The sequence below is a fragment of the Ambystoma mexicanum genome, chromosome 10 (genome assembly GCF_040938575.1).
Source record: "Ambystoma mexicanum isolate Mex_15411 chromosome 10, UKY_AmexF1_1, whole genome shotgun sequence".
Lineage (NCBI taxonomy): Eukaryota > Metazoa > Chordata > Amphibia > Caudata > Ambystomatidae > Ambystoma > Ambystoma mexicanum.
Window position 1 is genome coordinate 1,527,231,328 of NC_090932.1, and position 26,014 is coordinate 1,527,257,341.

Genomic DNA, 26,014 nt, shown 5'->3' on the forward strand with positions numbered 1-26,014 from the left:
TCACCTCTTCCTAAATGCAGGTAGTACCTAAATATTTTAGAACTGGGTGCTACTGGGGACTGGGGAACAGTCAGGTGGGAATGACCTTTTACCTCTCACCTCTTCCTAAATGCAGGTAGTACCTAAATATTTTAGAATTGTGTTACTGAAGGACTGCAAGGCAGCTGCAGCGTCACATAGTCTAAAATGCGTGACCAAATATTCCAGAAGCTCCTATTTGGTTCTAAAGGCCGTTTTCCACTGAGTGCTCTCTTTGATACGTACAAACTATAGCCTCCTCTGAGCTGCAACTTGATGTACACCTCCGCTCGTCGAATCTGACCTACAAGAATAGATATTAAGAGAACAAGCATTGATTCCTCACTTTAATCTCATTAATTGCACAATATTCAATACAGGTACTGATTTCCAACCCTTTATTAGTGAAAGAAACGTGAACCAGCAGTAGACTTTGAATATCACATGAAACGTTCTATAAACTGAACAGTCCTCAAGATAGGCTTTTAAATTGGCATCCTCTCTTTCCATTGAGGTGTAGAAACAATCACACAGAATTTTAGTGTATTTGTATTTGTATTTTATTATATTTTATATAGCGCTCTAACCCAAAGCGCTGTACAGATTTAAAGCAAAGTACGGTACAACAATAATGGTAAATATGCATCAGAACATCAGAACATCATAACTGGTAGCAGACAATCAAGGACAATGGAGTCGATGAGATTTCAGTGAAGATCGTAAATTGGAATAATCAGTAATAGAGCGAGTAGCCACTGGCAGGGCGTTCCAATGTAGTGGAGCGAGAAGCTCGAAAGATCGGAAACGGGACTGGGCACATGGTGGATGTGGAACATTCAGTCTGAACAGACAGGCAGAACGTAGAGGACGCGATGGACTGTAGAATGATATAAGTGTAGCAAGCTGGTCAGGTGCACGCTGGTAAAGAGATTTGAAAACTAAGCAGAGGAAATGGAATTTAAGTTGAGAATGAAATGGTAGCCAACCAAGCATGGTAAGTGAGGAAGAAACAGAATCATGATATGAAAGTGCAAACATTTTGACAAATTACGCAGTCATGGGGGAAGTCTTGGGGCTCTTTCCTCCAGCCAAATACTTCCTGGCTGATGATTGCTTCAGACCACGGTCTGATATGTGCATACGGAAGACTTGGTAACTGGGGCTTCGATCTTAACGCATAGCATACCTCTCTACAGATAAAGATAGACATACGGATAACAGTATGCTCATTTCAGGATTAGGGAAAGCAAGACAAGCGATACCTATGGTCCACCCATGCCTCTTCTACAGTTTGTGTGACAATTGTACTCTATGCAAGGTTCATGTCTCTACCCTGGTATCATAGGGTTGGACATTCAGGCTAGGGATTGTGGTTGCAGAAGAATTAGTTGAAGTAGAATTCATCAAATTGTTTACATCGAATTTTGCCCCAAATATATCTGGGCGGTGGGTTTAGGCGAATAATTAATGTAGGGGGGGTAAAGGGGATATGAGGAGTAAATGAATTGGGCGAAAACGTTTCGATCACATCACATAGAACTGGACATTTTGGACCTAAAAGGCAGGTGTATAAAACTACCGGTCATGCCAGAGTCTCACACACTGGTGGCTGGACTAGGTTGTCGCTCCCTCTTAGAAAAAGATGCATGTAAAAGGAATCAAAATACAGATTTGAGAAGGAGCAGTTAAAGGCATCTTCTGGCTATGGGCATCAACCATTAAGGAGAAGCAACCTCTGGGGAACAAGAAGCTGGTACACTGTGCGCCACAAATCTAACCTCCACATGAAATGCAAACTGTATCATTCTGTACATTACATACGACCCATGATGTTTCAACCGTTTTATAGACTTGTCCTAATGCTCCTTTACACACATTCCCAAACACACACAGATAACATTGCATGGGTATATGTGTATGGCACAATTTGGCTGAGAGTGTCTAAAACAGCTCCTGATGTCTAAGCTGGCCAATCTATTACAGGCATCCGCTAAATAGCTCCCACCAGCTTTGCTCCCTGGTGTAACATTACATTAGATACAGTTCATAAAACGGTATTAGCCGGCAAATGGATCCTTGGTGTGCTCCGTTTGTGCTTTGAGTCTAGTCGTTTCCCAAAAGTGTGCCCAGTTTGCATGGACACTCACAGACATGTCCAGGCAGACTGCAGTGTGGATAGAGGTCTTTAGGCCTCAGTTATGCCTTTTCTTCAGATGTTACAAGTGGCCTAGGCTGAAACCCCTTAATTGCATTGGTGCAGGCGCGGCTTCCGCTCGCGCTAGTTCACCTTCAGAGGAATAGAGGTTAAACCGTTTTCTTGTTTTCATCCCACCATGAATTGTTCCACCTTTAAACCTACATCCAGCAGCTCTGGATAGGAAGTAGGTGGTCGAGTCAGTATTAATGAAAGGGTGTCTTTTAGCTCAGCTTTTAAACCTTGGTAGAACACTGGTGATTTCTTATTGCAGGTAAGGATATCTCAGCTGCCAATTGATTAAATGGAACAGAATACAATAACAGGTGTAACACTCATGACCTATTGGATTATGGGAAATGGTTCTTGTGTACATGGGATATGCTCCACTGAGTCAAGAGGGATGCACTAGTGCTATAACTGTGTACAATTGGCAAGCCCACAATTCATATCAGTACACTCAACTGTGACAGCCAAGAACCTCAGAGCAACTCATTATTTAGGAAAGTGACATTGCAGCAGCAGACATTGCAGCACAGTAAACACAATGCATGAGTGAACGATTATGTAATCAAGCTTCAAGACGTATCATACATTGTTTAGCTTTAGTGTGATTCCAAATGGGGTTGTTTCTCTGGACTGACATTTCCTTTCTCCTAGTCCACAATGTGCAGCCTGGTTTGTGTAGGGGATTCTAGCACAGACAACAATGCGTACTAGTACACCAAGAACTAATGCATTCTTCTAGTGTCATTGTTATCCGCTGGAAACCACTCCCAAGCAGCCAACAGAGGACACAGGTTGTTTACCTGACTGTACAGAGGGAAGCTGCATCACACAGGCTGTGCTTTTTGTCCAGATCCTTTGTGTTCAACCTGTGCGCTGTGAAAGAAGACAGAACGCATTAGCAGAGGAAGAAAGACACTGAATGTGTGAAGACCAGCCCTGCTGGGAAGAAAGCGACATGAAATGGACAGATCTAGAAGCAAAAATGGCTGGACAGCAAAGAAGACAGAAAGACACAAGAAGCCATAACTGAGGGTTTGCACAATCCTCTCTGATGGGAATTGCAGAAGCTGCAACGAGATGCAGTCCGACTCCCGGAAAAGAGACTGCAAGGCACAAGGGTAAGCCAAACACCCGCTCACAGAACCGGAAGTCAGCAGACTTATGTACATTCCCACTTGAAATCTTAAACTATGACATCCAGTAACACAAAGGGAAAATGGGAGCCAGTCTAGTTAGTGATACAGAAAGAACCCCTGACCGCTATGGAGGTGTTAGGAATCATTGTTCTTCGCAATCTGGGGTTAAAGTACCTAGGGAAAGAAACTAGCCGGCACATTTTACACGCAAAAGGCAACCCTTGGTTGATCGTTTTGCACGTTGCAGACCTCATCTTAAGCTACAACATCGAGCTCCGTTCCTCGCTCGTTACCGGGTACCCTGGCTACGAGGAGGACGCTTCTGGCGCAGAGACGCTGCCGTCAGCCGGTCACGGGACAAGGGCATGTGACACGCATAGAATAAAGCCGGCCCCCTGACTAAAAGGTTTGGAACCGCTTTGTAATTCTTGATCCCATATCCTTGACCTGTTTGTTGCCTTTTGGATTTCCCTTGTCCGTGCTCTTGTCTTCCTGCTTTGTGTCCCTTTCTTCTGCTCTCGGCCTTGCTGCTGCCCATTGTTTACTGAACTCAGTCTTAGTTCTCTGGACTGCTACTGCCTTGTGATTTTGCTTTCCACTGCCTGCACGCTGCCAACCCATTTCTGCATACCGGATTGCATTTGCCTTACGACTCTGCTTCCCACTGCCTGCACGCTGCCAACCCATTTCTGCATACCGGATTGCATTTGCCTTATGATTCTGCTTCCATTTGCCTGCACGCTGCCGACCCATTTCTGGCGAGTCTGACCATCTGGTCTGCAGATCTACCTTCTTTGGACTCCTGGAACAGTTTGCAAGAAGATCCCTCAACCTCCATTGCATCGGATATCAGAGACTAGAGACACTTCTTCTTCTAGGCGTCCTCGTGCCATCGGGGTAATTCTTGAATATCTGGATTGTTGGGACTCTCAGGCGTCCTCGTGCCGTCGGGATAGGGTCTTGGACCTTGGACATTGGAAACTTAGAACTGGGACCACAGGCAGACTACAAAAATACCTCATGGTAAGAACCATTCCTCCTTCCACGTATATTGTACCTAATGAATTCTTACACATTGATTTCTCATTAGACTCTTGTTTTGTTCATGTGCTTACTTGCTTAGGAATTCCCGGGCTCTACTGAGGAAACCTCAGCTCCCCGTCTGTAATATCAGCGCTGACTACCACCGTTCAGGTTGGTGTAGTTGATATTCTGTTACCTTTGGTCGTACTAGTATTCACAGTACTGATCTTGGTTTTTTCTCTATTATTCCCAGTTGGTGTACGCGGGTGTGTGTGTCTCCTCTTCCAACTATTTGATCCTTCTCCTGTAAACCTTGAACAGCAGAGGGTTACAATTGTAAGAAGAATTCTACAGCGACTTCCAGGGTTTTCTGCTATTCGTGCTCCTACCCTCCTTGCAATCCGGTGGTGAGTTCTAACATAATCAGAAGCCACATAATGGAGACCACTGACGCCCTGGAAAATTTAGTCCGCCTTGTCTCAGAATTAAGGGCTGACATGACAGCCGCACATGATGCCACGCATCGTCGCATTGATGCTTTACAGTCTGCGACCCAACCTAGTGGGTCTGGTACAGGTGCTCAACCGGTGGCTTCAGGTTCTGGTTTTCCAGTGCCCCGCCAGGAACCGGTTCCTGTACTAATGTCTACCCAGTTTCCTTTAGCTGCCCCAAAAAGGTTTCATGGGGACCCCAAACATTATCATACTTTCATAAACCAATGTCGTCTACACTTCTTGTGTCGATCCGCGTCATTTCCTGATTCCACCACTAAGGCTGCGTTCGTGTTGTCTTATCTGGGTGGTACCGCGGCTGCTTGGGCCAATCCTCTTTTGGAAGAAAACAGTTACTTGTTATACGACTGTGACGCTTTGATTAATGCCATGGCTCGTGTCTTTGACACCAGATACAAAATCCAAGCAACTGATTTAGAACTATTGAACCTCCAACAAGGGGATTCCCCATTACTCACCTATCTGGCAAGGTTTAACCTGCTGGTGGCCTACTATGCGACAAGATGTACAAAACTACCTTGAGTTGTGTGCTATTTGTGCACAGTGTAAACATGTACCTGGTAAACCTATGGGGTTACTCCAGCCATTACCCGTACCACAATGCCCCTGGACTATGCTATCTATGGATTTCATAGTAGAGTTGCCGTTAGTACAGGAATATAACACAATCTGGGTAGTTGTGGATTATTTTACGAAAATGGCTATTTTTGTACCATGTCGTGGGCTACCGTCCGCACCGGTTCTAGCGGATCTCTTTATGAAGAACATCTTCTGCTATTTTGGTCTTCCCTCCATCATCGTGTCTGATCGGGGTACACAGTTCACGTTTCATTTCTGGCGATCATTGACGTGTTCTTTTGGCATTGAGGATCGGTTTTCTAGCACATATCATCCCCAAACGGTTGGCCAAACCGAGAGACTCAATGCCACTCTTGAACAGTATCTGCGCTGTTTGATACTCCAACATCAGGAATCTTGGCTATCCGTCTTGATAGCAGCCGAATTTGCTTACAATAACTCGTTGCATACCTCGACAGGCACATCTCCATTCTATGCTCTTTATGGACAACACTCACGTGCCTTACCCCATGACCCGGTTTGTCATCAAAAAATCCGGCCGCTTCTGATTGTGTGAGGGAAATGACGGAAATTCATAAGAACATTGAATCTCATCTTCAGGAAGCTCAAAGTCACGCTAAACTCTTCGCAGACAAACACCGTTCGCCAGCTCCTTCATATCAAGCTGGCATGAAGGTATGGCTATCGACCAAGCATTTACGAATTCCGGGTCGACATACTTTGTTGCCTCGTTTTGTAGGCCCCTACGTAATCACTCATGTAATCAACCCCTTGGTCATACCGGGATGTCCTTCCATTAAAGAATCGTGATAACAAGAGATTACTTTTTTCTGTAAATCTGTGCTGGGTAGGTATAATCGTTCTTGGAAATACAATAAGTTGTCCTTTACTCCAAAGTCCTTTCCCTGCAGATGCCAATTCTGTATGTCTGCTGGAGTTACAAGTTGCCTGGCTTTATCCTTAACTTCCTCTATGGATTCTGCGGCGATTACACCCAGAATTCTTTGTTCGGGAATGATTGGTACAGGTTTAGGGTTGATCAAGTGTTCTTCCACTCCCATCCGAGAAAGGGCATCAGCTTTACCGTTTTTTGTACCAGGTCGATAGGTAATTATGAAGTCAAACTCGGAGCGCACGAAGAGTAGGTAAGCCTTTGTCTTTCAGATGCCGGAATGCAGCGCGAGACGTTGGTGACAGCCGATGGACCAGGTAAGTGAAGAGCTGTCACTGAAGACCGTAATGCTAACCTGTTCTTTCTTGTCTTTATAGGTGTTGCTGAAGACTGGATTCAGGATGGTAAGCCTTTTTCCTTAGGCCCAGGATCAGATGCAGAAGACACGATGAGCGTTCTGCTGCTGAGGATGCAGAATAACGCAAAGCAAGATTCATCCATCGGGTGTGGTTTAAATAGCCTCCTGTAGTGCTTAGGTGTCTCCTTCCACAGCCACACCTAGGTAAGAAAAGAGTTCCTGCTTTCCAGCCAACAGGAAAAGTAATTCCAAACAGAAGAGGATCAGAGACTCAACTGGCAGGCAAGTAAGCAGCATGGTCTGCTGCAGGTAAGTCCACCCAAGCATTATGAGCCCGGCGCTTCCAGCTCTGGGACTGGGAATATTTATGAGCCTGGTGCCACTGGCGCCAGGACTGGGTCCAAAAGGTCCCAATTGGGACTGGTTGGCACTCGGAACCTGGGTTATGGATCTGCTTCCAAGGGAGTTGGGAAAACCCTGACCTTTTGGAAGCAGAGATCATGACAGTACCCCCCCTCAAGGCCCCTCCCAAACCGGGCTTCTCCGGGGGTTTTGGCTTGTCAGGAAATGTTCGGTGAAATCTTTTGATTAGGCGAGGAGCGTGGACATATTCAGCAGGTTCCCAGGAACTCTCTTGGGGGCCGTAGCCTTTCCAGTCAATTAGGTAGAATAGTTTAGATTTGGAGATCTTGGAGTCCAGAATGCTTTTGACTTCAAACTCGAGTTCTCCATCAACTAGGATAGGTTTTGGAGATTTGGTTAGTCGGGTTTGAGGTTGCACGGGTTTTAATAGAGAGACGTGGAAGACCGGATGTATCTTCATGTGCGGGGGCAAGTCCAACTTGACCGCTACTGGGTTTACTATGGTAGTGATGGAATAGGGACCAAGGTATCTTGGGCTGAATGTGCGTGGCCCTTTTAGAGGTAGATATTTGGTGGATAACCAGACTTGATCCCCTACTTGATATTGAGGGGCTTCCTTCCGATGTTGATCTGCTCCTTTCTTGTATTGTTCTTTAGCCCTTTGAAGGTGAGAAACAGCTTCCTTAAAGGCTTGGGTGATTGTAGAATGCAGGTAGTCTACTGCTGGTGTTTCAAGATCTTGGAGGGGATCCAACTCCGAGGTTCGAGGGTGACTGCCGTACAAAAGAAAAAACGGGGTTTTCCCAGTTCCCGAATGGACAGAGTTATTGTAGGCATATTCGGCTATCCAAAGGATGTCTTTCCAAGTTTTTTCAGTTTGTTGCAGCATGCAGCGTAAATACTGTTCCAGAGTTTGATTGGTCCTCTCGGTTTGTCCGTCGGTCTGAGGGTGGTGACTGGTCGATAGTCTCACATCAATTTGAGCCGACCGACAGCAACTTCGCCAAAAATGAGAAATAAATTGACTACCTCGATCCGAGATTAGAACCGAAGGAAAACCGTGCAGTCGGACGATGTTTTCGAGAAATTCTCGGGCCAGAGTTGCTGCTGTTGGCAAGCCTTTGAGCGGAATGAAATGCGCCATCTTGGAGAATAAGTCCACGATTACTAGAATCGTATTGTATCCGGAGCATGGAGGTAAATCGGTGATGAAGTCCATAGAAAGCGTATGCCAAGGGCGAGGTGAGATGTCAATAGGGCGTAAGAGGCCTGCTGGTCTTTCCTTTTGACTCTTGTTTTGGGCGCATACTCCACAGGACATTATAAAGTCTCTGATATCTTTTTTCCAAGACGGCCACCAGAAGTAGCGCTTGATCTTTTCTGAGGTCTTGGCCATACCGGGATGTCCTTCCATTAAAGAATCGTGATAACAAGAGATTACTTTTTTCTGTAAATCTGTGCTGGGTAGGTATAATCGTTCTTGGAAATACAATAAGTTGTCCTTTACTCCAAAGTCCTTTCCCTGCAGATGCCAATTCTGTATGTCTGCTGGAGTTACAAGTTGCCTGGCTTTATCCTTAACTTCCTCTATGGATTCTGCGGCGATTACACCCAGAATTCTTTGTTCTGGAATGATTGGTACAGGTTTAGGGTTGATCAAGTGTTCTTCCACTCCCATCCGAGAAAGGGCATCAGCTTTACCGTTTTTTGTACCAGGTCGATAGGTAATTATGAAGTCAAACTCGGCAAAGAATAATGCCCAACGGAGTTGTCTAGAGGATTGGGCTTTTGCGGTTTTCAAATATTGCAGGTTACGGTGATCCGTAATCACAGTAACGGTGTGTCGGGCCCCCAGCAGGTAATGCCGCCAAGCCTTAAAGGCAGACTTGATAGCCAGAAGTTCCTTGTCAGTAATCGTGTAATTGATTTCAGGAGGCGAGAATTTGCAGGACCAAAATGCCACGGGATGCAACTGATTGGTTACCGGGTCCTTTTGTGATAGAACTGCCCCCATGGCAAGGCTTGAAGCATCAGTTTCCACGATGTAGGGGAGTTCGGGGCGAGGGTGTTTTAAGATTGGTGCAGAGATAAATTTAGTCTTCAAATCCTGGAAAGCTTGTTCCGCCTCGGTAGACCATTCAAAACGTTTGTTTTTCTTTAACAAGGCAGTGATGGGCTGGACTATTCGAGAGAATTCGGGGATAAACCTGCGGTAAAAGTTAGCGAAGCCTAACATGCTTTGCACACCTTTTACGGAGGATGGTGATGGCCATTTGAGAACTGCATCGACCTTCTTTGAATCCATACGCACTCCGCCAGGTGATAATATGAATCCCAAGAATTCAACTTCAGTCACGCTGAAAACACATTTTTCCAACTTAGCGAAAAGTTTGTGTTGACGCAATCTTTCGAGGACCATTTTCACGTGTTTCCGATGTTCAGATTCCGATGAAGAATAAACGAGGATGTCGTCAATGTAAACAACAACACACACATCTATGAGCTCTCTGAGGACATTGTTCATAAAATATTGAAAGGCGGCCGGGGCATTACAAAGTCCGAAGGGCATGACCTGATATTCAAATAGCCCATACTTGGTGCGGAAGGCCGTCTTCCATTCATCGCCCTCTTTTACTCGTACCAAGTGGTAAGCTCCTCTAAGATCCAGCTTTGTATATATGCATGCTTTTCTGACTTGGTCCAGGAGTTCAGGGATCAAAGGTAACGGATATCTATTCTTAACGGTGATCTGGTTCAGGGAGCGATAATCTATACAAGTTCTAAGGTCTCCTTCCTTTTTTGGAACGAAGAACAAAGCTGAAGAAGCAGGGGACTTGGAAGGACGAATAAACCCATTTGCCAGGTATTGATCCAGGTATTGTCGAAGGTGAAGGTTCTCAGGCTCGGTGAGGGCATAAATTCTACTACAAGGAGGAGTAGATCCAGGTATCAGGTCGATCTGGCAGTCATAAGACCTATGAGGAGGTAGAGAGTTAGCCTGATCCTTCCGGAAAACATCTTGGTATTCTAGGTATTCGGGAGGTAACTGGGGAGTCTCTGAAGAAATTGCTGCCAGTGCAACACCAGGTGGGGGGTGACAAGTAGAGACACATTCTGGAAACTGGACCGTTCTTGCTCGCCAATCGATCAGAGGATTGTGTTTCTCTAACCAAGGTATTCCTAGAATAATCTGAAACTGAGGGGCCTTGATCACATCGAACACAATCTTCTCATGGTGTCCATCTTGACTTACTAGCGTCACTTCTTGAGTGGTATGCGTTACTGGCCCGGAGGCTATCTCCGTACCATCCCCCGTAGTAATGACGTCCTTTACAGCCTTGGGACAAAGAGTTAGATTCATCCTCAAAACCATTTCATGATCCACATAATTGCCGATGGCACAGCTGTCGACGTAAGCTTCAATTGCATGTAATCGATCCGGATTATCAGGGCTAATGAGGACCATAGGTATCACGAAATGCGAGGTCACGGAACTGGTTTTCACGCTCGGCAAGAGGACCTCTATTCTTGTCGGGCGAGGTCGTTTCCCTGCTCAGAGTTTGTAACTTTGGTAACTGCAGCTCCTACTGCCTTCTTGGCAGGTTTCACCGGACAGTCTCGAAGAAAGTGCCCTGAGTTTCCGCAATAGAGGCATAATTGCAAATGTTTTCTCCTTTCCCGCTCCTTTTGTGTTAGAGGACCTTTCAGACCCCCTATTTGCATGGGTTCCCCGGAGTCTACTCCTTTGGAAGGAGTTGGCGGTTTGGAAAATACTCGAGCATCAAACTTGGAACGATCGGCCTTCCTGTTCTGCAGTCTGTGATCTATTTGAACGACTAAGTCTATATAGTCCGAACAATCCTGTGGGGGATTCACTACTTGGGCTAACACATCTTTGAGCTCTCCGCGTAGACCTCTATAAAACAGCGTAATCCTTTTGTCCTTAGGCCAGTGAGGTTCCACTATCAGTCTGTTGAAAGACGCAATATAAGCCAAAAGGTCTTGATTACCTTGTCGCAACGAAAGAAGCTCATTGTCCAAGGCCTGCCCCTGTGAATGTCTTGCGAACAGTTTTTCCATACTGAGCTGAAAAGCTTGAAAATCATGGAGGACCGGATCATCTTGATTTACTAGAGGGATCGACCAGTCTGCCGCATTTCCACTAAGGTACGAAAGTACGAAAGCTACTTTAGCTTGATCAGTTGGAAAGGCTGCTGGCCGGCATAAGAAATGCAACCGGCACTGATTGATAAATACTGCAAACCTCTTTGGGTCACCAGAAAATCGTTCGGGCGGAGCCAGAGGTACATTCCCAGGTAGGTTGATCTGCACTGGATTCATAGAGGATGTAGAAGGAAGATTTCCCCCAGATGCGGGTAACGGGGTCTGTCCGGCTTGTGACTGTAGCAATTGTCTAGCGAGATCATCTGTTCGCTCCGTGGAAATAATCAGTTCCCTTCTTAGAGCGTTCGTTTCCTGACGGGCTGCATGCACTTCTGCCCTTAGTTCCCCAAGAAACTGGGCTAGCTGGTCGGTATCCGAGGTTTCCATAGCGTCTGGATGGGAGTTTTGTGGTAGGCTTTGCGTTCTGTAACGCTCACCTGATTCCCGTAGAGGCGCCGGTCTTGACTGGGCGTATACCGTATCTTCAAAGGTGATGTGTAACACACGGCTGGCTCTTTGGGCTGGACCTTTGTGCACTGTATGTCTGGCTCGAAGGGTAAGATGTCTGCAGATAGAAAATGTGGGATTAATGAACTGGGTTATTGAATGTCTCTCTCTTCTTCCCTTTCTCTTCTCCTGTAGAACCCCAAAGGTTAACGCTCTCACCTTAGGTAAGTGAACGCTGTGCTCTCCATCTGCCTAGAGGCAGGGTGCTGTAACCAGTTTCTTCACTGGATAAGGGGGGCAGGCCTCTTGACGTCAGAGGACTGCTGTCCGTCGTTTACTGCACGAACGGTAAGTTTCAAGTAATTCTAATGTCTTTAAAGTCTTTAGTAATGATGTCTCTTGTTTTGCAGGGTTCCGGCGATGGCGGATGGTGGGCTGAAGTGAGTTGAAGATGGAGCCCGTGTGATGAATAGAAGCGCCTGGAAGCACGTAAGTAAGCGCTTGTTGCCTGCTTCACGATGCGCTCTAACTGTCTTTTTATTTTGCAGGTACAAATTCGGGGCGGCTGCTGGGTGCCGGAATACCCACTGGGTTAGATGTGGAAAGGAGTAATGGCACGTGAGTATTAAAGTTCCCCAATGTCTTTAAACGCACCTTGTTTTGTCTTTCAGATGCGGGATGCAGCGCCGAAGGCCTCCGGAGCGTGCGAAGAGTTGGTAAGCTTTTGTCTTTCAGATGCCGGAATGCAGTGTGAAGACCTCCGGAGCGCACGAAGAGTAGGTAAGCCTTTGTCTTTCAGATGCCGGAATGCAGCGCGAGGCGTTGGTGACAGCCGATGGACCAGGTAAGTGAAGAGCTGTCACTGAAGACCGTAATGCTAACCTGTTCTTTCTTGTCTTTATAGGTGTTGCTGAAGACTGGATTCAGGATGGTAAGCCTTTTTCCTTAGGCCCAGGATCAGATGCAGAAGACACGATGAGCGTTCTGCTGCTGAGGATGCAGAATAACGCAAAGCAAGATTTATCCATCGGGTGTGGTTTAAATAGCCTCCTGTAGTGCTTAGGTGTCTCCTTCCACAGCCACGCCTAGGTAAGAAAAGAGTTCCTGCTTTCCAGCCAAAAGGAAAAGTAGTTCCAAACAGAAGAGGATCAGAGACTCAACTGGCAGGCAAGTAAGCAGCATGGTCTGCTGCAGGTAAGTCCACCCAAGCATTATGAGCCCGGCGCTTCCAGCGCTGGGACTGGGCATATTTATGAGCCTGATGCCACTGGCGCCAGGACTGGGTCCAAAAGGTCCCAATTGGGACTGGTTGGCACTCGGAACCTGGGTTATGGATCTGCTTCCAAGGGAGTTGGGAAAACCCTGACCTTTTGGAAGCAGAGATCATGACAGAACCATTCCTCCTTCCACGTATATTGTACCTAATGAATTCTTACGCATTGATTTCTCATTAGACTCTTGTTTTGTTCATGTGCTTACTTGCTTAGGAATTCCCGGGCTCTACTGAGGAAACCTCCGCTCCCCGCCTGTAATATCAGCGCTGACTACCACCGTTCAGGTTGGTGTAGTTGATATTCTGTTACCTTTGGTCGTAGTAGTATTCACAGTACTGATCTTGGTTTTTTCTCTATTATTCCCAGTTGGTGTCCACGGGTGTGTGTGTCTCCTCTTCCAACTATTTGATCCTTCTGCCTGTAAACCTTGAACAGCAGAGTGTTACAATTGTAGGAAGAGTTCTACAGCGACTTCCAGGGTTTTCTGCTATTCGTGCTCCTACCGTTCTTGCAATCCGGTGGTGAGTTCTAACAGGAGGCAGGGGTCGACTGGGAGCCACAAATGGCCTTGGAAATGCTGAGTGAGCAAATGTAATGAGCAAGTTGAACCCCTCTAACTAGAGTTTGAGGGGTTCTCTGCCCATGTAAATTTGGCAAATGGCTCAACATGGTGAATTCTAACCACAGTTGGCCCTACATAGTGATTGAAAAGTAGTTCAACATAAAACATTGACATAAAAAATGTTTACGCGTGAGGAACGTAGCAAAACAAAAGAGGTGATGGCTGGAAGGTTTAGAATGAATCTGAACCTCTGGCATTGTTCTGGGCAATCCTCCAGGCCATCGTTCTTCACCTGCCAAGCCATTACAAAAGGGGAAAAACCATATGCAAATCAGGCTTGGTCCCACCCCCAAAGGGGTAGTCCAGCCCGAACTGCCAGGTCACATCCCATCTGCACGAGACCACGAGCATCCCCAGACATGTTTCAGCCTTGTTGGGCGTCATCAGTGAGGAGTAGCTTGGGTCTCTAGGCCCAGCGGTCACGGGACCCACGTCTGGGCATACCCGTCCCACTCAGAGTGACAATAGCAGAACAAAAGAGGTGATGGCTGGAAGGTTTAGAATGAATCTGAACCTCTGGCATTGCTCTGGGCAACCCTCCAGACCATCGTTCTTCACCTGCCAAGCCATTACAAAAGGGGAAAAACCATATGCAAATCAGGCTTGCTCCCACCCCCAAAGGGGTAGTCCAGCCCGAACTGCTAGGTCACATCCCTTCTGCACAAGACCACAAGCATCCCCAGACATGTTTCAGCCTTGTTGGGCGTCATCAGTGAGGAGTAACTTGGGTCTCTAGGCCCAGCAGGCACGGGACCCACGTTGGAAGCTTTATACCAAATTATCTACTGCAAAGGATAAGTGGGTGAGAAGAGATGGAGGGATGGGGGTGTGGTGACTGGGAGAGAGGGGAGCACATGCTGAAGAGGAACAAGGTATATAGGTCCACCAGAGTGCATGTAGGCCAGTTCACCGCTGCGTAAAGGAGGTGAAGTGCAGCTGTGAGTGCAGCTAACCCTCAGCCAGACGGTACTGTGACGACCCTACAAGCTTTCATTCCAAGGGCCCTCTGTATGCCAAAGCACTCATTGTAAAAGACAGGCAAGCTGCACTCTCTACTTGAGGATCACACTGACAAACCTGCAAGCACAGAGAAGGTGCAGGAAAATCAGAGGAAGCTACTGCACAGAGGACTAGGGATGTATGTGGGTGGCACCGGGGTGACCAGCTGCTAAACCTGGAATCTACATTGCTACCCCTGGTGCTGCCTTTGTGGTCTCTCGTTCCAGGATTACAAAGGCAATTATAAACCAAAGCTAGAGGGCTCAGTTCACACCCATATGTTCCTACCCCTTCTTTATTCATCAGCCCCCTAGTAGCCTCCTATTAGCATTCACAAGTATTGGATGGCACTTTGCTTGGCAAATGGTGACAACTACTGGTGGTGTGAAGTGGCCCAGATATACAGTATTTGTACCTAGCATGTATGTATGCAGGTAAGTATGACATTTATAAAGGGAAGGGGTGCTGCAACCCACAGGCAACCTAGGTGGTTGCCTAGGGTACTAGCCAGCAGGGGTGCCAAAAAGCAGGCTTTGCCCTCTGTTTTCGTGAATTACAAAGGATTTGTAAACTAATCTCAGTAAAAGTTCCTACATAATGACCTCCTGCAAATCATAAAGCTCTCATTTCTAGGAGTCTCTAACATGGCAGTGGGAGCAGGGCTATCACCTATTGACACATATTTTGAGCAGCACAGTACATTGTCTGGCCCAAATAAAAACATTGAGGCCTAACAGGAAGAAACGTTGATGAAACAATGTGGCCAGGACCTGGGCACTCACACCAAGTAAGTCAAGAGTTATGGTAAAACCCTCCTGGAACGTCTGGTGGCAGAGCATGGACCAGGCATGTAGATAAGAAAAGGTGGAGATGGGGTGGGTGTAGGGGCCTCATGCAAGTTCAGCAACAAGTAAAGACCCTTATACAAATAATCTCAGAACTGTGCTGTGCTTGCAGGACATTTACTCTGAAACATTGTTATTAGCATTACCAGCCTGATAGATACAATATTTAAGCAATACTCGACGGTCTGACTCTGAGTACTGACCCCACAATTGATTTGTTGCAGCATTTTCTCTCAAGCGGAAGTAATGTATATTTATTATTTATTTAGGCAACTTTAAAACTACTTTCATTTCATTTACTTCATGGATAGGTAAACTTTATTTTGGGCACACACTATTTGAAAGTTAAAATACTTTGTTCCTCATCACAGACTTGGCGGTATCCTGGCGGTAATTGCGCTGGCCTATAGCCCACGCAACTAGCATTATCGCAACTTGGTCCGGCGCCATTAGCGCCGAATCCCGAGTTGTGGTAAGGATGTTACTCCCCATTTTTTGTAGAGTCCATAGGATTCTATGGGGCAGTTTCTGCACTATTCCCATTGGCGGAATTAGCGCCACGGTAATAGCACCGCAAATGGGCGGAAAGGGGAGAATTTACCTCCAGCAAAAAGCTGGAGTTAAACCTCCCACTTTCCGTCCAAACTCAGATTGGGCGGAGCGGTAATGCAGCACTAATAGCATTACCACTGCATTTTTGCCACTTCGCCCAACCCCTGATGAGGCCCTTTGTTACTGTGGAAATTCAAGTCTGCAAGCATCATCTAGCAGTTCTTGGAAAGTTAACAAAGAAAAGATGCTCAATTAATTTGCAATTTACTCTCCTAACTTTCAAAGCAATACGGAAACGTACCAGTCAAGCCTTGTTATCTTTGCCAGTTTATATATATATATATCTAGTGCAGGTTATAGATCCAAGATAAGCATGCTGGTTGAGAATTACGTACATGTTGAAGGCAAATGCACAACATTCAACCAGTGTTATGTGTGTCTTCTGATGTTAAAATGCTGGTCAAACATTAAACTTACAGTGAAATTAGTAATCGTATTGAACATTTTGGAAGGTCACACTAGCAATTTGATGATGGAAAAAAGGTCTGCCCCTCCCAACTGATGTCACTTAAAAGCACTGTTCGAGCAACGAATAAGCCACTGAGTGTGCTATTCACCATAGAGGACCAAAAGGACCACATAAGCTCCAGCCACGCTGCCCTTGCCCTGCAGTCTTAGGACTTGCTCCCTGGCTGTCCCCTTCCACCTCCTTGAACAGCCTAAGATTGGTTAGTGGTCATACTGGGCAAGCTTGGGAGCAAAGACTCTCTGTAATCGCGGTGCGAGGGGGACGTACCAGTGCCAGCAACAACTGTGCTTACCACCCCATCTTCTTATCTTCTTCACCTGCCCCATTCAGCCTCACACAAGTAAGTCTAGTAATGAGCTAATGACAAGACAGAGAACAGAAAGCAGTCGTGTTAGCACAGTGCACCCCCTGCACCTTCCCCACTGCCCTGCCAGCCCCTGGTCACTGGGAAGAGCTGCTGGTTGGGATTGGTGCTCGTATGTTAGAAGGGCCCTCCACATGCATGGGAGATAGCAGGCTGCATGGACCTTGAGCGCAGGCTTTACCTGTTCTATGCAAGTGATACTTACAAAGCCACTGCCTATGCTGTGCAAGTTGTCTGCTGACAGAGCTTGCCCTGGCTCTGACTATGCTTTACTAGTACATATGGAACACCTTCCCTGGCCTTGCACATGCTGCACTGGTACCAGTGTTTGAGGGAAAGCTTGCACTGATCCTGTTTTACCATAAACGTACCAAGCATTTGCTGCAAACAGTTGCTCTACCAATGCTTTATTTGTGCACATTTGTGAGGGAAATGTACACTTCCCTGACATGCTGTGCCCGTACCTGTTCAAGGGACTTGCAATGTTCCATCTGTTTGTTAGGGAAGCTTGCCTGGCCCTGCCCATGCTGTCCATGTACCCATTTGTTAAGGACACAGGTAATAGACTTGCCCATGGCGTACTTGTACCCGCTTGTGAGGAAAGCATGCACTGGCCTGTCCCATTTATACCTATACTTGTTTGTGAGAGGTGCTTGCATTGACTTTTCCATTATGAGGCAACTTCCACTTGACCATGCTGTACTGTATGTGAGAGAAGTTTGCCCTTGTTGTATAAATGCTGCATCTGTTTGAGATGGAATCTTACACTATGGATACTTGATTGTTAGAGAAGTTTGCCTGTTTGAGAAAAGCCTGTGCTGGTCCTGCCTATCCTGTGCCTGTTCAGTTTATGAGGGAAACATGTGCTGGTCCTAAGCATACAGTAACTGCATGTGCTGTTGTAGAGAAGGAGCCAAGTATCCCACCTCAATCAACCCACCCCTTTTAGCTGTATGCTGGAAACCAAAGTATGAGACATATGCAGAGCAGCTGAATCGACAAAGAGCAGAATATGGACTCAGCCCAGTCCCAGTGAAAGGATCAATACCTAAGAGAATCTGGGGCCCAAAGCACCCATTGAGGAAACCATATGTACATACAAAGAAATATGATGGTCATTTGAATGAGATCCCTGAAGAAGCAGAACCAATAAAACGCAAGGATGAATGGTAGTGTTACCAGTCACTGCCAAAGTATATGTGATATAAAGCTGAAGATGGAGTACATAACAAGATGCAGTGATCAGAGAATGCCAATATTCTATAAGGCATCAAGAAAGCAATAAGGATAAGTGACATCTTGGGCTCAAGGTGTAGAAACTTATGCCACTAAAACGGATGAAGATATTAAATCATTTTACCACTGTACAGATGCAGAAGAAACGCAAGAAGCAAAGTAGTCGTGAAGCTAGTAGATTGCGGCAAGCACCAACGTATACATACATATGAACAGAAGAGTATGGATGTTTCCACTAAACGTATTAAAGCAGGTTAGACATTAGCAACAGGCCTCAGTTAAGTGTATCACAGTTTTAAAAGCAGACATTGAATCACAGAAGCAGAACTCAGATAGGCCTGGTTGGATGAGCCCCAGGAAGCCAAGGTCTTATTAAACTGGAGTAAACTGATTTTGGATACAAATCGTGTGAAAGAACAAACCTCCTGTTCAGAAGAGTGAACATAACAAGGAAGACGTCAGAGGACTATTGTAATAGAATATTAAATGCATGAAAATGGCTTCATTTTATGGTCTCTAGTTACATGGAAGCATGAAGCAGACGAACAAGATGATCGCACCTACGCATGGAGACAGACTTTGCTGCTCACTCCCTAATTTTCTCAGAGCTAAGAACACTCTCAAGGACGAAGTTCAAAGGCCCAATTGACAGTAGACCACTGAGGTGATGATGGATTGATATGCTAATTGGTGGGAAGCTAGGGTTGAGGCAACCTTACCAGCATCGGACGGCCAGCCTGCATGCTGCTAACGTAAGTGGAAAAATACTGAAGATAGACAGAGTGCCAACCAATTGTAGAGGACCTGCGTATGTAGGGGTCCTATAGTGTGAAAACCAATAGAACGTTGTACATTTAGTGATGTTCATAGTGGTCATTTATAGAGGAGGGATTAGTTGCCCACATGATGTTAAATAACCAATCACATAGTTACACTTTTTTAGACTAGTATGGATCATATACTTAGATGTTCACGCAGACTCAATCACCTCTCCGTTAGGTTTCTGTAGTTTGCCACGTACGATGACGTTGGTAACACGTAGGTTATACGTTAGTGATGACACATTTTGCTTATAAAAATACAGTTTTTACTTAATATGTTGATAGTTGAAGATCGAGCGTTCACATTGATTTTCGTTATGCTCCCTGTTTTAGATACTTGATATTTAAACAGTTTAACTTTTGTCAACTTCCTGAGTCGGCTCTATTATTTGATGTATATGTAAGATCTGCATCCCCATCCATCTGAAAAGTAAGTGCTGCTCATCAAAGGAGCTGGACAGTCCAGTTCACTGTATTTGAGGAAAGATTGTACTTTTGGCACCTTTCCAGCACTGCTGCCAAGACTCTAACTTAAGGGTGCCTGTGTTGAAATGTTGACCTGCTGCTTCCCATCCCATGGTGTACCTCATTGGTGTGTGATAATAGCTTGTAATGTTGCTGAGCCTGATGTATGTGTCCAGAGTACGATTAAACCTTTCAATGCTATACCATGTGCGGATCCTCTTCTTTGAGTGAGAGTCACTTGCCCTGATACCCATATTGCACCTTACCTGTATGTCATGGAAGGTTCAGCCTTTGCATGTGTTCTCTTTTCTGCATGTGAATAATGTTTGCACTGTTTGTGCCAGTATGCCCTCTTTAGTACATGCATGAAAAAGACTTAATGACTTTACACTGCAAACTGAACAGTGCCAGGTGGAGCTTTTTTGGGCAGTTTGAGAGTAACGGGGCATTTTCAAGAACAATCGGCCAGTAAAATTTGTTAAATCTCCTAGATAGACAGCACACACACACCCTATTTAGAAAACCTGGTGGAAGCAACACTTTGACCACATCTCCATCCAATCTTATGATGGCCTGGCCCTATTTTGGTATTGGGCCTTAATGGTAGCCCATTGGCTATAATCAGCCTGGTCAGAGAATTTACACTGGGAGGATTCCCTGAAACACCAGAAGATGATTTGGATAGTGTACCACCTGCTTGGGGATGGCATGAACTCAGAAGTGGAGGCAGCTTTTGGTGCCAAGGAGGGTGGCTAATAGGGTGCTGGTGGGAGGTTGGGGCGCACTGAGCACCAGGAGGGGAACAAAGGGGGGCGACTGCCCCTTCTGCCCCACCCTGGCTCTGCCACTGCGTGGGCTGACTCACTACTGTTCTCCTCTCCATCTCTGAGATGGCAAAGCAATCCTCTGCACTTGCCTGGGAATTCAGTCAAGTAAAGGGTATTTCTCTGCCATCCCTGATACCTGGAAAGAGGATGTGAGGGGGCTACTACCACCCAGAGCTAGCAGTAATGAAGCAAAGCTACTGACTGCCACTAACACCCTCCCACTTTCAGCAACTCAGCAGCGATTTCTGACACTTCCTTTGGTGCAGGCCTAATGGATGCAGTAGAATGAAGCAATAGCCTCCTTCCAACAGCCAGAAAATTGACTCACTGCGGCACTCACTTGTGCGTGTGGGCTGAGGTGAGTTTGAGAAGAGGATGTAGGAGTATCATTATTTAGAATTCTACTGAGATCATAGATGTTTTGTGATTCTGCATATTTGTATTGCTAATCCTTCCAGATCTGGTCATAGTTTCTAATCCAGACTGTGTATGCATATATATATATTGTGTGTGTAGAGAGTGATTACATTTGACTTTGTTATGAAAAGGTCTGTAACATGATGGAGAAACTGCTGCTTGTGAACTAGGCAGGTAAGACATGCATGTGAAGTGGCAAGGACACATCCGGGATGAGGGAATTGCATAGCCAGGACACATGGGGTTAGCAGTGGGGGCGGAAACATTTCTTTTTTTTGGCCTACGGTTGCAAAAAGGCTAGCTCCGGCCATGATAAAGAGCAACCTGAGCAGGGAAGGAATGGAGCCCTGCACATAGGGGACGCACCCAGGGGGCTACAAGTATGTGTGGCGGCAGCAGTGGAGCCGGGATGGATATGGTTCTCCTCATTACATGTGTGTTCAATTTATGAAATTTTTTTGTGTGATACAGGATATTTCTTTTTCATGGCTTTGACTTTTGTTTGATTTGTTAATTCTTTTACGATGTAGTCGAATCTCAGTTTCATCTTAAGACGGGTGAAGGTAACTCTGCAACTTAAGATGGGTGAAGGTAACTCTGCAACTTATATTTGCATGTGACTTTAGCTTGTGATGAGGCTGACTAATGGGAGCCAAATAGAACATTATTATTCATTTCAATGTGTGTGTATCTTCCTGAGAGTCCATTGAATACTATAGAAATATAATTTCTACGTGGGGTTTTATGTGCCCTAGTTCCTGGCGAGCAGGGGCTTCCTTCCACTGGGTATTGGGGTGAATAGGGCAAGCAGCAACGAGAGGCAGGGGGGTCCGGTGGGGGAGAATTAGGAATGAGTAGAGCGATCAGTGATTTGTCTTTTGAAGAGTATGGTCTTCAGGTCCCACCTGCAGTGTAGGATGGGGTAGGCCAGTCTTATCGGTGTTGGTAATGTGTTTCAGAGACAGGGTCCATGGCAGGAAAATGCCTGTTTCCTGTTTTTTCTTCGCTCTTGCAGTTATTTGCTTCCAGTCTGGGGATGCTGTGGCTTCAGGTAGTGCACTCACTGCCCCCCCAGAAATGCTTAGGTTCTTGGCTAGGTACCATGTTGTTTTGGTTGTGACTGCTTTGTAGGTAATTCTGGCTGCCTTGAATATGATGCATGCTTGAAGTTCTGCTTCGTGAGAGTGCTTAGGAACATTAACTGGTGTTGGATGTGGGGCATTTGAGGCTATGCTCTGCATATGAACACAGCCACTCGATAGGTGAGGTTGCACAGTGTATACAGTGACCACCTCATGCATGTTATCATTGTTATTGTGAGTCCTTAACTCCTTAACTGGTGTTGTATGTTATTACTGGGTCTTTTGAGGGTGCGCGTTGCACATGGTGCCACCAACGGGGGTGGGAAAAAGAAGCATTGCAAATAGACACCTGAGCAGGCCATGCCGGTGGCTCTTTCTGCCCGGAGAATGTCAAAGAACATGCTTGATGCATGCTTGAAGTGCAGTTTCTTGAGGGTGCATATGTTATGTTATGTTATGTTATTTTGCACTTATATAGCGCCTTATATACCATTGGTATGGTCTGAAGGCGCTGGTAGGTTGAACGCCCTTGGGAACCGAAGTTCAGATCAGTAGAGAGAGTAGAGAGAGTCAAAGGTGCATGTGAGCACCGGGTATGTGTGCAGCTCATGCGGTATTCGTGTAATAGCGGCTTCTTAGCGGTAGGTGTGGTGGTTGAGAGATCATCAGGAGAATGTGTTCGTTCTGGTAGGTTTTTATCCAGATCGGTTGTGGCTGCGCTAGGCCTGAGGAGAACGCCTGGCGGGGGGGGGGGGTGAAACAAGCAGTGTTTACTTAGAGTGATGTGGAGTAAGCGGCGGATGTTGGTATGAGAACAGTTAAAGCGAATGGTGTCATAGTATCTCTGTGTTCTAATTGAGTGGTGATGTAAAGGAGAGAGTAAGCGTGGTGGTGTGATATGATGGGTTATATGCTCATTCAACGTTCTCTGCATTCCAAACCTTACTATATACGTCACGCAATTCTATGTGCTCCAGTCCGTAGTATGCACTCCTATCCACTCGTGCACTCCAGTCTGGTCTAATATACTCCGGTCCACCCCGCGTGTTCTAGTCTGCCCCGCGCATGCACTCTTGTCCACCCCACACATATCCTCTTGTCCACCCCACGCATGCCCTACTGTCCACCCCACGCATGCCCTACTGTCCACCCCACGCATGCCCTACTGTCCACCCCACGCATGCCCTACTGTCCGCCCCATGCATGCCCTACTGTCCGCCCCACGCATGCCCTACTATGTTGCATTAGCTGGTGTTGGATGTCATCACAGGGGCATTTGAGGTTGTGCGTTGCATATGAACACTGCCATTGCATATGTGAGGCCGCACAGTCATTACAGTGACTATATCCTTCATATTATCATTGTTATCATTAATCATGAACTGGTGTTGAACGTTATTACTGGGTCATTGCATATGGTAGCATCACTGGGGGATGCAAAAAGAAGCATTGCGAACGGGCATCTGACCCTCTGATAGCGGTGGCCCTTGCTGCCTGAAGAATGTTAAAGAGCACACATTCACATTCACTGCATTAGCTACCGTTGCCAATTACCGGGCTCCTTCCTTTACCGCTGTGTCACAGCCAGCAGCTGCCAGGCAATTATTGTGGAGTCCCCAATTTCAGAACTTCACTCACCTTTAGTTTTTGATCCGGCCACACGTCAGGGCAGCAGCGGTCCCTCCATTCAGTGACTGTTTTGTGATGAGAGCGACAGAGGGTCAGAGATGCTTTAATCTGAGAGGAAGGATTTGAGAGGTGCACAGCTGAACTCATTCATGCTTAGCTGCATTTGGTCTGCCTTTGTCTACTTACATTGAACCAGTTTACAAGGAATAGACACTAGGCCCTCATTACGAGTTTGGCTGTATTTCATCAGTAAATCGGCCGGAATACTGTCACACAGATTTACCACTAGCACCAATTGGTCCCAAGGATTTACTGCAGGATTACAAATGGCGGTAGGCAGCGTTATTCCCTTTTTTTTGGAGTCTGTATGCCTCCATGGGGATTGTGGCAGAATTACCACTGCTGGCAATTCTGCCGCCAATAATTCTGATGATTTTTTGGCGGTAAGGTTGTCAGAATTCCTTTTACTGGAGGACAATCCTCCACTTCACAGCGAAACCTGTAGTACGGTGGTGTGGTAATGCAGCAGTAACGGAATTACTGCCCTGTTTCTACTGTTTCTTACTGCACTGCCATGCCTGTAATGAGGCGTATACATGCTGTGAATACCACAGACAGTGTTTACCTAATACATCCCTAATTGTAGGCTAGGACATAGTTCATCAATAGGCATTGGCCACCAATACAGTAGGTGTATTGAAAAAGCACTGCCACAGGTTGTGGCGCAAGTTTGGGCATACCACTCCCTTGTTCTTCTTCTTGCCAGTATTGGATTACGTCTCACCACCTCAAAGTTTTTTCTCCAGGTGAGCCAAAATGGAGCAATTACCAATCTTGGGACCTAAATTGATGGTGCAAGGAAATGGTGCATGGAAAAAGGATGCAGCAGGGGGAGGGATTTACGGGAGGGAATCCCAATAAAAGAAAAAAGTTAGCTACCAAAAATTAAATCGACCAAAATGACCACGCAAAATTGTGTTTCTATGAAACCACATAGAAGCTTGTTAGGGATAATGAAAACATTAGAAATGCAATGAGCAGTACCCAAAGTCAGTGAGCGGCAGGTGGCACCAAACAAAGGCAAAGAGCAGGCATTCCCCTGAAAAAGGGCACAAAAGTCCTGAGCTCTGGAAAGCCAATCAAAGACCACATGAAAAATGTTTAAAGCCAAAAAGAAATCCCAAGTTTGAGGCTGTGCCCAATTTTTCAAAACATGGTTTATTATATATATATGCCCTTTCTGATGACACGTGTTTCGGTCCCTTATAGGACCTTCTTCAAATCATGGCTTATTTTCACCTACGGCCCCTTAATGGGTTAAACCATATAGTGGTCGCTCATCAAGTCTCGGGTTAGATCCCTGAACACAGTATTCTCCCGTCTAATCGCGTGCTGCCGATTGTCCAGAGGGACCGAAACACATGTCATCAGAAAGGGCATATATATAATAAACCATGTTTTGAAAAATTGGGTGCAGCCTCAAACTTGGGATTTCTTTTTGGCTTTAAACATTTTTCATGTGGTCTTTGCTTGGCTAAACCACTACCCAAGGAGACGCGACCAAAGGTTAAATTCATCAGAGAGAAAATAGTTTTCTCAATAATCACCGAAGAAATATGTAGCCATGCTAGACCTGACCAACATAGCCAAGCTCTTGTAAAATGTTATCAATGTGGTTTCCATTTCCCCATCAAGAAGGAGTGAAATACTCTGCATTTTGACGTGTGCGGCTGGGAAAGCCACCTGGCCGTCGTCTACAATGCTTCGCCTGGACGATCACCATGGTACAGCTCTACACCATCCAAACAATAGTTCAGTGCACGCAGCTGTGGTCCGAGGGGGGATGCCAGTGCGAGGCAAGACCTTGTGTGCCATGTGAGACAAGTGACGGGAAGGTCGCCTTATCTCTCACCCCCTAGAAAACCAACTCAGCGCGATTACGCCTACACGATGAACGGCGTGATGACCCCGCCTGAAGGCGACCTCAACCTACGTGTAGGAGATCATCCGGCTAAATTCCTCATCAACACCAGTGCCACGCTGAACATTATGTGTGTGTCAGAATACCGCAAAATGATGTCTCTGCCATGGCTAAATGCAACTGACCTGACAGTTTTTTCCAGTGGGCAGCAAGAGGGCCGGTACAAAATACTTTGAAGTTCTCCACAACAGTACGATACAAAGAGAAGTGCACGTTCTTCAAGGATAGGTTCCCGGGAGCAACTTACTTGGTCGACCCACATCTATTGAAATGGAGATTGCAGCGGTAACATACAATTTGAAGTCCAGGTTCTTGGCCAATCAAGTGTTTCTGACCCTGTTCGAAGGCATTGGGTGCCTGGAAGGAAGTACCATGATGCTCCCATTGACAAATCAGTACCACCAGTTGCTCAACATCTGAGGAGGATTCCAATGCACCTACAACCACTGGTGGAAGAAGAAACCCAATGCCTATTGAGTGAAGGCATAATAGAACCAGCTGATGGACCTACGCCATGGGTGTTTCCCATAGTAGCTGTTCCCAAGAGAGGATCCACCAAAAAGATAGGCATATGTGTTGACATGTACCAGCGGAATAAGGTAAGCGGACGAGAGAGGCATCCCGGAATGCACATGGATGATATGATCAGCCTACTAAATGCAGCCAAGGTGTTTTC